This window comes from Anabrus simplex, chromosome 1, assembly GCF_040414725.1.
Source record: "Anabrus simplex isolate iqAnaSimp1 chromosome 1, ASM4041472v1, whole genome shotgun sequence".
NCBI lineage: Eukaryota > Metazoa > Arthropoda > Insecta > Orthoptera > Tettigoniidae > Anabrus > Anabrus simplex.
The window spans coordinates 517,130,393-517,142,898 of NC_090265.1; the positions used below are offsets into that span (position 1 = coordinate 517,130,393).

The 12,506-nt window shown below is 36.0% G+C and overlaps 1 pseudogene; it reads right to left on the reverse strand.

Annotated features, from left to right (window-relative positions):
* The window catches only part of LOC137501081 (uncharacterized), a 58,190-nt pseudogene that overhangs the window by 3,292 nt on the left and 42,392 nt on the right, over nucleotides 1-12,506 (reverse strand).

The window sequence follows — 12,506 nt, forward strand, 5'->3', positions numbered from 1 at the left end:
GCGTCAGTGGGTAGGGTCTGACACATCCCACTCTGACGAGTCTACAGTAGTGTCAGACCTAAGACGAAATGCTGGTTAATAGAGCAAATGCCGGAAAAACCCTACATCTAATTTTTTATCTGATTTTTGATATGCTGTATTGGTGGAAAAATATCTAGTTCCCTCCATGGGAACTTAGAATTTCCAACTCAAAACATACCGCATAGTTAAGAATCTTGTCTTCTTACACCAAAATCTTCCCTGCCCAAAGTTTTTAACATTTTTGTAACACTACTCCTTTGTGAGAAATTACCCAGAAGAAATCGTGCTGCTTCCCTTTGAATTTTTTTCCAGTTCTCATATCAAGTAGGTAGTCCGGGTGAGGTCCCTTACACTGAAATCAAACTCTATCTGTGGTCTTACAAGAGACTTATATGCCCTCTTGTTTACATCCTTACTCTCATAACCATTTGAAGAGATCTGTAACCTTTCTTAACAACCTTGTTTATAGGATTACCCCAATGAATATCATTCCTTATATTCCGTATATTATATTGTTCCAAATGAGGTACTTCACTCCATCAACACAGTAATTAAAACTGATAGGACTTTTCCTCTTGGTGAAACTTACAACTTGACTTTCCATCTCATTTACATTCATACCTTTGTCTGTTGTCCATCTCACAATGTTTAAGTGTCCCTGCAATCGCTCACAATCCTGCAATTCATTTACTGCTTTGTACAGTATAACATCTTCTGCAAAAAGCCTTATATGTGATTCCAAATCTTTAGTCATATCATTTATATTATAAGGAAACATAAAAGTCCAATAATACTGTACTGTGGGCCCCCTCTTAATCATTACAGAATCAGATAACACTCCACCTACTCCTAAGTTCTCAGAGTTCTGTTTTCTAGAAATGTAGCCACTCATTCAACCACTCTTCTGTCTAGATCAATAGCCCTCATTTTCATCAATAATCTCCCATGATCTACCCTATCAAAAGCCTTGGATAGATCAGTAGCAATACAGACCACTTGACCTCCTGAATCTAAAATATCTGTTATATCTTGCTGGATGCTGTTGAGCTTCACTGGTACAACCTTTCCTAAACACGAACTGCCTTCTATTAAACCAGTTAGTGTCTAATATGATCAGAAAGAATGCTTTCCCAGTGTTTACAAACAACAGTCATGTCAGACTGACTGGCCTGTAATTATCCACTTCATGTTTGTCATCCTTTCCCTTGTATGCTGGGGCTGCTATTGCAAATCTCCATTCATTTGGTATCACTCCTTCATGCAGACTGTAATCAAGTAAGTGTTTCAGATATGGCACTGTATCCCAATCCGTAGCCTTTAATATATCCCCAGAAACCTTATCAATCCCAACTGCTTTTCTAGCTTTCAAATTTTGTATCTCTTTATAAATGTCTGTATTATCATAGGTAAATTTTTGTGTTTCACCAGTATTAGTCGCCGCCTCTATCAGGATGTTATCTTTATATCCAATTACCATTACATACTGCTGACTGAAACTTCTGCCTTCTGTATGTCCTTGCATATACACTCCCCTTGTTCATTAATGGTCCTTGGAATGGCCTCCTTGGAACCTGCTTTTGCCTTAAAGTATATATGTACATGTCCTTTCATTGCTGCCTAAAATTTGTATGACTGTCAATCAAGTTTGCTATCATGTTATCGTTAGCTGATTTTTGCACTAAATTTAATTTCCTAGTGAGCTCCTTCAATCTCCCTTACTCTCGCAACCATTCCTAACTATATTTCTTTCTAATCTGCACTTCCTTCTTAATCTCTTTATTTCCCTCTTATAATATAACTAGCTGTTACCCACGGCTTTGCTCGCGAGGATTTTGTAAGTTGATAAAAATTAAATGTTCCTTGGCACTGCACTAAGACATTATCTGAAAATCCCTAAAGTATAAAAACTTGCATAAAAATTTCATTTCATTTACCCCAGAATCTTTTACCCTTATATAAAACTGTCTAGTTTCATGAGCAGTCTTTCTCTCTTCTAATTATTCAATTCACTGTTTCTCAAATTCTCTCTTCCTACATTCCTTGTCCTCTTCCTTTCTCTTCTCTTTGTATTCTTGTACAGTAGTTCTTGTTCTTCTCTGTAACATTCTCCTTCTTGCCTCGTTCCTTTCTTCAATTCTCTTCCTACAATCTTCATCAAACCAGTGTTGAATCCTCAATTGTTTCTGTACCGGGCGGTACACCTCTACACCGTTTATTTAAAAGTTGCGCCAGTTGAAACTCCTCTTCTGGAGGAAGGTTGAACTTTATCTACTCTATTAATTCTCTACTTTCTCAGAAGATGTCACCACGTGGAAAATTTTGAGTTTTTGAACTGTGTCACTTTTGATGTGTTTTTGTTTCGCTTGAAGTAAGAAGTGTGAACTTTCTCTTCTAGAGGACACTACTGAAGATCAACAATAGTGCACCCTAGTGCGGAGTCAAAGAACTATTTTGTTGGAGAAATTTTTATTTCAAAAGTTTGTTTCTTGTTAAATTTCTTTCTGTTATGGTTTAAGTTGGCTGTTTACCCCTCTTTTTCCCCTTGTTTTAGATTTATCCAATCCCGAATTTCTTTTAGTAATTTCTGACCAATCTGGTGTATTTTCCCCCAACTTGTATCTGTTGCGGGGTCCTATCCAATAAAAACATTGTGGGCGGGTGTTTTCTTTCCCCTAACGCCTAGAAACTTCCGCGAGAGTATTTAAACTGCTGATTTTTGGGTCTCTGGGCCACTTCTGTTCCATCTTTCAGTGTGTTAAGTACCTAGCAGGAGGCGGGAGGCGCCTCTTTCTTCGGCTGCGGTCAACAATAAGGTAATGGCCGATTAATAAATTCTTTCTTTTCTTGCTCAGCAGTTTAACTCTCGGGGCGGGTGCGAAGCGTTCCACCATGTAACCTTTTCCTAAAATGTAACTAGTCTTTTCTTCTATTCTCTTGAAAAGCTACATACTGGGATAGAGAGTGCTAACCCTCTCGAGCTCCCACTCATAATGTTTTGAGGTGAACTTATTGTTTCTCAACCTATTCTTCCGTAATGTAATGTAAATTGCTATTAAGTCACCTCTGTAGTATGGGATTAGCCCTTGTAATAACGGCCTAGTGCCAAAGTAGGTTTTAAAATCAAAGTGTATTAGGAGTGCAAGTTCGCCTCCTCTCAAATTGTTTTAGAGGTCATTTAATTAACCTGCTTTTCATTTAATAGACCTCAGTAGATTGGGTATTTTACCCCTGGGTTTGTGTCCGTTGTGGACAACTTGAAGGTGGAGTTTGGTGTGGCCTGGGAGAGGCTTAAATTAAAGAGCGGGTGGCTCTTTTGGAAACGGAGTGTTGTGTGCCTCGAGGAGGCTTAACTGTGTAATTTGGAGCAAGTGCTCCAGGGTTTGATTGGGGTCTTCTGCCCCTTTGTTAAAATTTGTATATCGGAAAGTTGGGCTAGTTGCTCAAGAATTGTGAACTCAGGGCTCGAAGCCCAAACTCTGTAACCCCTGTAATTGTACATTTCAAATTGTGTTTTGGCTACTAAGTACCTGTTCTTTGTTATTACTTAATATTGAAAAGAAAATATAACCTCGTTAAATTTTACATTAACTTTGATTCCGTAGTTTGAAAACCCATTCACGCCCGCACCTTCTTACACCTCTACCTACCGCTAAAAAACGGTAACAGTTTCTTTCTGCCCAAAACAGTTTCGGCCATTTTGTATATTATACCTTTAACTGTTTGCCATCTTACTTCAGTACTCTCTCCTGTCCAATCTTCCATTTCATTAAGGCTATTTGTCAAAACCATTGCATATTGGTGTGCTCTATTTTTATCCTTCATATTTTCAAACCTGGGTATTACAACTCTTTTAATCTCTCTGTAGTTTGCTATCCTTTGTCTGTATTTGACACTTACCAGATAATGATCACTATCTCCATCTGCACCTCGACAGCTATCCACTTCCAACATATCTGAAGCATGGCGTCTATCTATAAGCACATGATCAATTTGGCTGTTTGTGATCCCATCAGGGGAGCACCATGTTACTTTCCTTATGTTCTTCCTTTGCATCCATGTGCTTTTAATAAGCATGTTATTACCCGTAGCAAAATCAATCAACCTTATACCATTATCGTTCGAAACCTCATGTTAACTCTCCTTACCAGCTGTTTTCCTGTAAGCAATTTCTCTTCCCACTTGGGCATTAAAGTCCCCCATAACCACTTTATCATGCATTGCCACTAGTGCTAATTCTTGTTCCAGATGTTCATAAAAGGTATCCTTCTCTACTGACTCTGCATCTTCTGTTGGTGCATATATACGTATGAAAGATATATTGAAGAAGCGGGCTTTTACTCGTAGAACACAAATTCTGTCATTAACGGGCTTAAAGTTCAATATTACACTCGTATATGCATTATCAACAAGGAACCCTGTACCTCCGTATCCTCTGTTTCCACAGCTATAGAACAAGGTGTGTGTCCCAATTGCAAGTACTCCACTTCCATTCCATTTTACCTCTTGTATTGCTACCACCCTCACATTATATTTCTTCATTTCGTTCTTCATATTCAATAATCCTCCAGGTTTATTCAGCGTTCTTACGTTCCACGTTGCGAAATGCCAATTCTTATGCCGTTTCCGTTGCCAGGGTCATTTATCCGTTATATCCGTCTGGTTTCCTTTGTCCTTTGGTTCCGTAATGAGATTTTTTTTTCCAGGGTAGGTTTGTAGACCCCACGCCCAACCTCCAACCTGGAGGACCAGGGTACTGCTCTTAGTCTGGCCCATCGCTTTAGACCTGCCCAGCTTGGGTGGTCCTACCAGGAGCCGTAGCTCCCGCTGGCATAGCTCTAAGGGTCATTTGAGCACGCAAGCCTCCAAAAACACCCAGCAATGCCATATTGCCTTCGTCGAGGTGGCAGTACCTGCGGGAGGGATAGGAATATTAGCTTTTTGAATTTTTGGGAGGCCTTTAACTGTAGGTAGACCTGGGTTCATGTTTAAGAGCTTAGATTTTTCTTGATCTGTAAAAGGAAATTATATATTCTTTAATGTTCGTTTTAATTGTCTCTGAATTTTCTGTGTAGGATTTTTATTGATTATTGTAAACATGCTGTTGTTAAATAATTCTTTCGTTTTAGATACGTAATTAGTTTTGTCCATGATAACTGTAGTATTGCCTTTCATGTAGGTACATCTAGAACCTTGTTATCCCTGATAATTACTGGCATATTCAACATCTCTTTTATTTTTTTTATCACATATTTATTAGCGTAGCCTTGAGCTCCAATTCATTGAGCTAATTACATCATATTCACAAGTCTTCTGCTATACCTTAAGGACGAATTTCATTTGTTCCTCATGACGTGGCCATTCTAGGCTCTATCTTCATATTTCACCTATTAATTACACCCAGGGATGTCATTTTATGCTTGTGATCTTAATATTTCTACCTCTCACTTGGACTCATAATCATATGCATCTCAATTATCATCATCTCATGCAAGTTAGCCATGAATTCCATGTTTACCAATGCAGCATTACTCCTTATGTACTCAAGACAGGATTGCCTACACAGTAGATTTTAAGTTCTACAACTCAAATCCTCGGATAATGACGAATCTATCAATTTAACTTCTGATATAGGATTATTATTATTATTATTATTATTATTATTATTATTATTATTATTATTATTATTATTATTATTATTGTTGTTGTTGTTGTTGTTGTTGTTGTTGTCATCATCATCATCATTATTATTATCATTATCATATTCAAATACACAGTACTATACTTTATTACTTAATTATCATACGCTACCTCAGTTTAATTCATTATACGTTCAAAAAGATTGTTATAATTACCTCATAATTATTTATTTTTTTGCCTCTAATCGGTTATTTATTTATCATAGTCGTATATAGTCACCGTGAACAAATATAAGAAAGTAACTGCAAACCATAAAGACATAGTATGTTGTGACAAACTTGACTTGACACTTTCTTCTTCTCATTATTATTATTATTATTATTATTATTATTATTATTATTATTATTATTATTATTATTATTATTATTATTATTGTTGTGGTAACTCTCCTTCAAACAAATGACTATTAGTTTGATTCTGATAGACGTCAGACTCTCAGATTATAAACACATGTGAAAATTGACACCGACACGCACAAGAATTATCTTATCCACGATGCGAGCTTAAAACATTCAAATCCCAATCGTAAATCTGACTGGACCAATCTCTTAAGTGGACTATGATCATAATTTTATAAATTCTACTTATTATTATTAGGTACGTGAAGCCTCCGTGGCTCAGACAGCAGCGCGTCGGCCTCTCACCGCTGGATACCGTGGTTCAAATCCCGGTCACTCCATGTGAGATTTGTGCTGGACAAAGCGGAGGCGGGACAGGTTTTTCTCCGGGTACTCCGGTTTTCCCTGTCATCTTTCATTCCAGCAACACTCTCCATTCTCATTTCATAGCATCTATCATTCATTAATAAATCACTTTGGGAGTGACGACCCCATCGTACTAACAGCCTATATCTGTTTCATTCATTACATCCCTGACCCTGTCAATGGCTGGAAAACAGGTTGTAGGTTTTCATTTTCATTAGGTACGTGAATTCAGTTTTTACCTAATAGCTAATCTATCATTCTAACTTACACAGACGACGCTTTGCTCACTGTCATTACTAATTACAAAGATAAAAAATTCAACATTTTCTTTACCTTATAGAATCATTGGTTGCTACTGCATTCTGTAGGCCCCCGCTTCCATGGTGAAGATATTCCATAATGGACATCGCAATCACGTTATATGATACGTAACACAGACTAATTGGATACATTTTAAATACACAGATCAAACGCATTAATTTCTTCACAAGCTTTCTTGATGATTATCCTATGGTACAGATTATTTACACAAATAAAAACATTTATGCAATTAGATTATGTATCTGGAATAAAAAGATTCACCTAACTGGTATTATCTTTTGCTGCTCAGCTGTTCATACTTCTGCCTCCTTCTACTGCTCCCGACTCTTGTCATTTGTTTGTAAACAGGATTAGTGTTAAACTACCTCTTTCTATTGAAGTAGCCTCCAAGGAATGTGACCTTGACCATCTTCGCCTCCCGTTATCTGAATGGCTGGCTGTCAGCTACCTTGATCTCGCACAAACTGTGTGTTAAATGAGCTTACCCATTCTCTTTCAACTGCTACCGTCTTTATTAAATTTTACGAATCTCTAGATTATTGTGACTACTTTGCTGACAATAAACTCCCTTCAAAGTTCAGCATTTCGAGTTTATTAAATCAATTATTACTTTTTTAATGAAATAAGTCTGATAAAAGTTTATGAAGTACTACCTGGGACTTATGGCACCTTTCAAACTCTCCTCCTGTATGAAATTAATAATTAATCAATCAGTCAATACTGATCTGCATTTAGGGGAGTTGCCCAGGTGGCAGATTCCCTATCTGTTGTTTTCCTAGCCTTTTCTTAAATAATTTCAAAGAAATTGGAAATTTATTGAACATCTCCCTTGGTAAGTTATTCCAGTCCCTAACTCCCCTTCCTATAAATGAATATTTGCCCCAATTTGTCCTCTTGAATCCCAACTTTATCTTCATATAGTGATCTTTCCTACTTTAAAGACGCCACTCAAATTTATTCGTCTGCTAATGTATTCTACGCCATCTCTCCGCTGACAGCTCGGAATATACCACTTAGTTCAACAATGATAAAGGTGTTTTAATTTATTCCACCTATTCAATACTTATATTATCACGTATAGTTGTTACATAATTAAATTCTTAGTTACATGGGACATGTTTCGCCCTCATTTAAGGGCATCTTCAGCCTAAATACAATAATCAAAAATACAACTAAATTAAAAGTGGAAGTTAAATACAATCATCAAAAATACAACTAAAATAAAAAGTGGAAGTTAAAAGTTTAGTCTGTTCTTAAAATTCAGAACAATAAAATTGTGAAAAATGATAAAATAATGCTAATGGAAAACTGTCTTATGATTAAACTATAATCTTGTCGGAGACTAAAACTTCTATTAAAATTCGAATTAAAACAGTTCATATAAAATATTGGAAAATCAAAGTGGTAGTAATAAAAAGCCAACGACATGAGGGCGTGTACACAAGCATAAACTTGATTGTCATGAATACAATCTTTTCAAGGCCGCTGATGAAATTCGTAGTAAGTAAGGCAGAAGCGTCTATTGAAAAATTGTAAGAGGCCGTTAGCACCGGTAGGTAATAAAATGGCTGAATCCTTGCCAGAAAATGTCAACAGATGCAGAAATAAGTTTTCTGTAAGACAAGGAAAAGAAGAAATAAGGAACTGAACGTAAGGAGAGAATTCAGTCTTACATAATTTTGAAACAGATGAGGACTTACATGTAAGTGGAAGTTGTTATTTCTTAACTACTGTTGAGTTGGTTGCTGCCCGTCTGTTGGCTCTAAGTCTGGTGTTATAACTCTGCTGCAGAGGCGGTAGCGAACTCGGAGGGGAAGGAATAGGGGAGTGCGGAAGGGAGGAGAGGATGGGTGGAGTCAAATGTGACGAGGCTGACAAAGGGGCGGAGTCAACAGCATTGCTGGAAGTAGGCCTAATATCTGTAGGTATGGGAGGAGTATTAGGGTTTGAAGAATTAAATATATTAGGTATCCTAAATTTATTCGAACTAACTGACTTTAATAATTTCGGCATTAATTCATGTAACATACTTTTATTGTCCGTGGTTTCATTGAGATTCTTTTGCTTATTGTACGTCTGATCTAAATAGATGTATAAACTTTCTAATTCATTCAGCATTCTTCCTTTTTGTATGTTTCTAATTATCGTTAAGTCTTTCTCTATGGATTCAAATCTGTGGCCAGTCTCCCTCATATGCAAACTCATCGCTGAGTATTTCCTATGTTTTTCCGCGTTAACATGTTCCATGTATCTTGTCATAAAATTTCTCCCAGTCTGTCCAACATATGAAAAATTACACTGAGTACATTTAAGTCTGTATACTCCCGATCCTAAATAACGATTCTTATCATAATTAACTTTTTTATGATTAAAGAATATGGACTGGTTAGTATTAGTAGTTTTAAAAACTATATTAAAATTATGTTTCTTGAATACGCTAGTAATCTGGTGTATAGCTGGATTATTAAAAGTGAATGTAGCATACTCAGTTTTTTTTGTCTTTTCTGGTATCAGATTCGTAGATAATTTGTTCTTAATTTTATTGATTAATTTGTTGATCATTTCTATTTTGAAACCATTTTGTTTAGCGAGTTATCTAATATAATTTAATTCTTTCTTCAAATTCATGGGAGATAGAGGGATTCTAAATGCTCTATAAATTAGACTGTGAAAAGATGCTTGTTTATGTGAACTCGGGTGTAAAGAGGAATTGTTTATAGTTGTAGATGATTGTGTCGGTTTTCTAAATATTTGGAAATCAAAAGTGTTAACCTTACGCGTAACTGTTATATCTAGAAAATTCAATGAGTTATCGACTTCGTCCTCTTTCGTGAATTTCTAATTAGGTTCGATTTCATTTAATTTATTTAAGATTTCTTGACTATTAGTGACATCTTTGTTTATGATTACAAATGTATCATCTACATATCTCAACCATAAATCTATTCCTTTAATTTTTGCTATTATTTCATTGTGTTCGATTGAATCCATAAATATGTCGGCAAGGATGCCCGATATTGGGTCACCCATTGCTAATCCATTCTGTTTATAAATATTATTGTTAAATGTGAAGTAGTTATTGTCTAATACGAACTTCAACAATCTAGTGAATTCTTCTACTTCCATTTTACTAAGATTACTGTGTTTACAAATATTATCTTGAATGATATTAACAGTTTTATCTGTCGGAATATTCGGGAACATATTCACTACGTCATACGAACACATCATCTGGTTTGGTAGTACGCCAAATCCAAGCAAAATGTCACACAAGTCAATGGAATTTCTTAATGGTTGTTTATTATTAAAAGTGTAATGTCTTTTCAAAAAATTGTGAATGTATTTGGAGACTTTATACGTGGGAGAATTACGGCAATTGATAATCGGACGAATCGGAATATCTTTTTTATGTATTTTGGGCATAGCTCTAGTTTCCGGGAGCCTAGGATTCATATTGACAAGTTTTAATTGTTCTTGTTCAGTAAAGAGAGATGTGGATCTTTTAAGTAAGGCTTTTAAGTTGCGTTGAATTTTAGTTAGCGGATTTTTTTTTTGTTACTAATGTGTATTTTAAGAACAGACTAAACTTTTAACTTCCACTTTTTATTTTAGTTGTATTTTTGATGATTGTATTTAACTTCCACTTTTAATTTAGTTGTATTTTTGATTATTGTATTTAGGCTGAAGATGCCCTTAAATGAGGGCGAAACATGTCCCATGTAACTAAGAATTTAATTATGTAACAACTATACGTGATAATATAAGTATTGAATAGGTGGAATAAATTAAAACACCTTTATCATTGTTGAACTGTTAAATTTTCAATACGGACCTAATATGAGGTTTATAACATGTAATATACCACTTAGTCGAGCAGCTCGTCTTCTTTCTCCCAATTCTTCCCAGCCCAGACTTTGCAACATTTTTGTAATGCTACTCTTTTGTCGGAAATCATCCAGAACAAATCGAGCTGCTTTTCTTTGGATTTTTTCCCGTTCTTCAATCAGGTAATCCTGGTGAGGGTCCCAGACACTGGAACCATACTCTAGTTGGGGTCTTACCAGAGACTTATATGCCCTCTCCTTTACATCCTTACAACAACCCCTAAATACCCTCATAACCATGTGCAGGGATCTGTACCCTTTATTTACAATCCTATTTATGTGATTACCCCAATGAAGATCTTTCCTTATGTTAACACCTAGATACTTACAATGATCCCCAAAAGGAACTTTCACCCCATCAACGCAGTAATTAAAACTGAGAGGACTTTTCCTATTTGTGAAACTCACAAATTGACTTTTAACCCCGTTTATCAACATACTATTGCCTGCTGTCCATCTCACAACATTATCGAGGTCACGTTGCAGTTGCTCACAATCTTGTAACTTATTTATTACTTTATACAGAATAACATCATCCACAAAAAAGCCTTATCTCTGATTCTACTACTTCACTCATATCATTTATATGTATAAGAAAACATAAAGGTCCAATAATACTGCCTTGAGGAATTCCCCTCTTAATTATTACAGGGTCAGATAAAGCTTCGCCTATATTCTCTGAAATCCATTTTCTAGAAATATAGCAACCCATTCAGTCATTCTTTTGTCTAGTCCGATTGCACTCATTTTTGCCAGTAGTCTCCCATGATCCACCCTATCAAATGCTTTAGACAGGTCAATTGCGATACAGTCCATTTCACCTCCTAAATCCAAGATATCTGCTATATTTTGCTGGAATCCTACAGGTTGAGCTTCAGTGGAATAACCTTTCCTAAAACTGAACTGCCTTTTATCGAACCAGTTATTAATTTCACAAACATGTCTAACATAATCAGAAAGAATGCCTTCCCAAAGCTTACATGTCAAACTTACTGGCCTTTCAGCTTTCAGCTTTATGTCTGTCACCCTTTCCTTTATACACAGGGGCTACTATAGCAACTCGCCATTCATTTGGTATAGCTCCTTCAACCAAACAATAATCAAATAAGTATTTCAGATATGGTACTATATCCCAACCCATTGTCTTTAGTATATCCCTGAAATCTTATCAGTTCCAGCCGCTTTTCTAGTTTTTAACTTTTGTATTTTATTGTAAATGTCATTGTTATAAGTAAATTTTAATACTTCTTTAGCATTAGTCTCCTCCTCAATCTGGACATTATCCTTGTAACCAACAATCTTCACATACTGCTGACTGAATACTTCTGCCTTTTGAAGGTCCTCACATACACATTCCCCTTGTTCATTAATTATTCCTGGAATGTCCTTCTTGGAACCTGTTTCTGCCTTAAAATACCTATACATACCCTTCCATTTTTCACTAAAATTTGTATGACTGCCAATTACGCTTGCCATCATGTTATCCTTAGCTGACTTTTTTGCTAGATTCAGTTTCCTAGTAAGTTCCTTCAGTTTCTCCTTACTTCCACAGCCATTTCTAACTATTTCTTTCCAATCTGCACCTCCTTCTTAGTCTCTTTATTTCTCTATTATAATAAGGTGGGTCTTTACCATTCCTTACCACCTTTAAAGGTAAAAACCTGTTTTTGCATTCCTCAACAATTGCTTTAAACCCATCCCAGAGTCTGTTTACATCTTTATTTACCGTTTTCCACTGATCATAGTTACTTTTTAAACACTGCCTCATGCTTGCTTTATCAGCCATATGGTACTGCCTAATAGTCCTACTTTTAAGACTTTCCTTTCTATCACATTTATTTTTAACTACGACAAAAACAGCTTCATGATCACTAATACC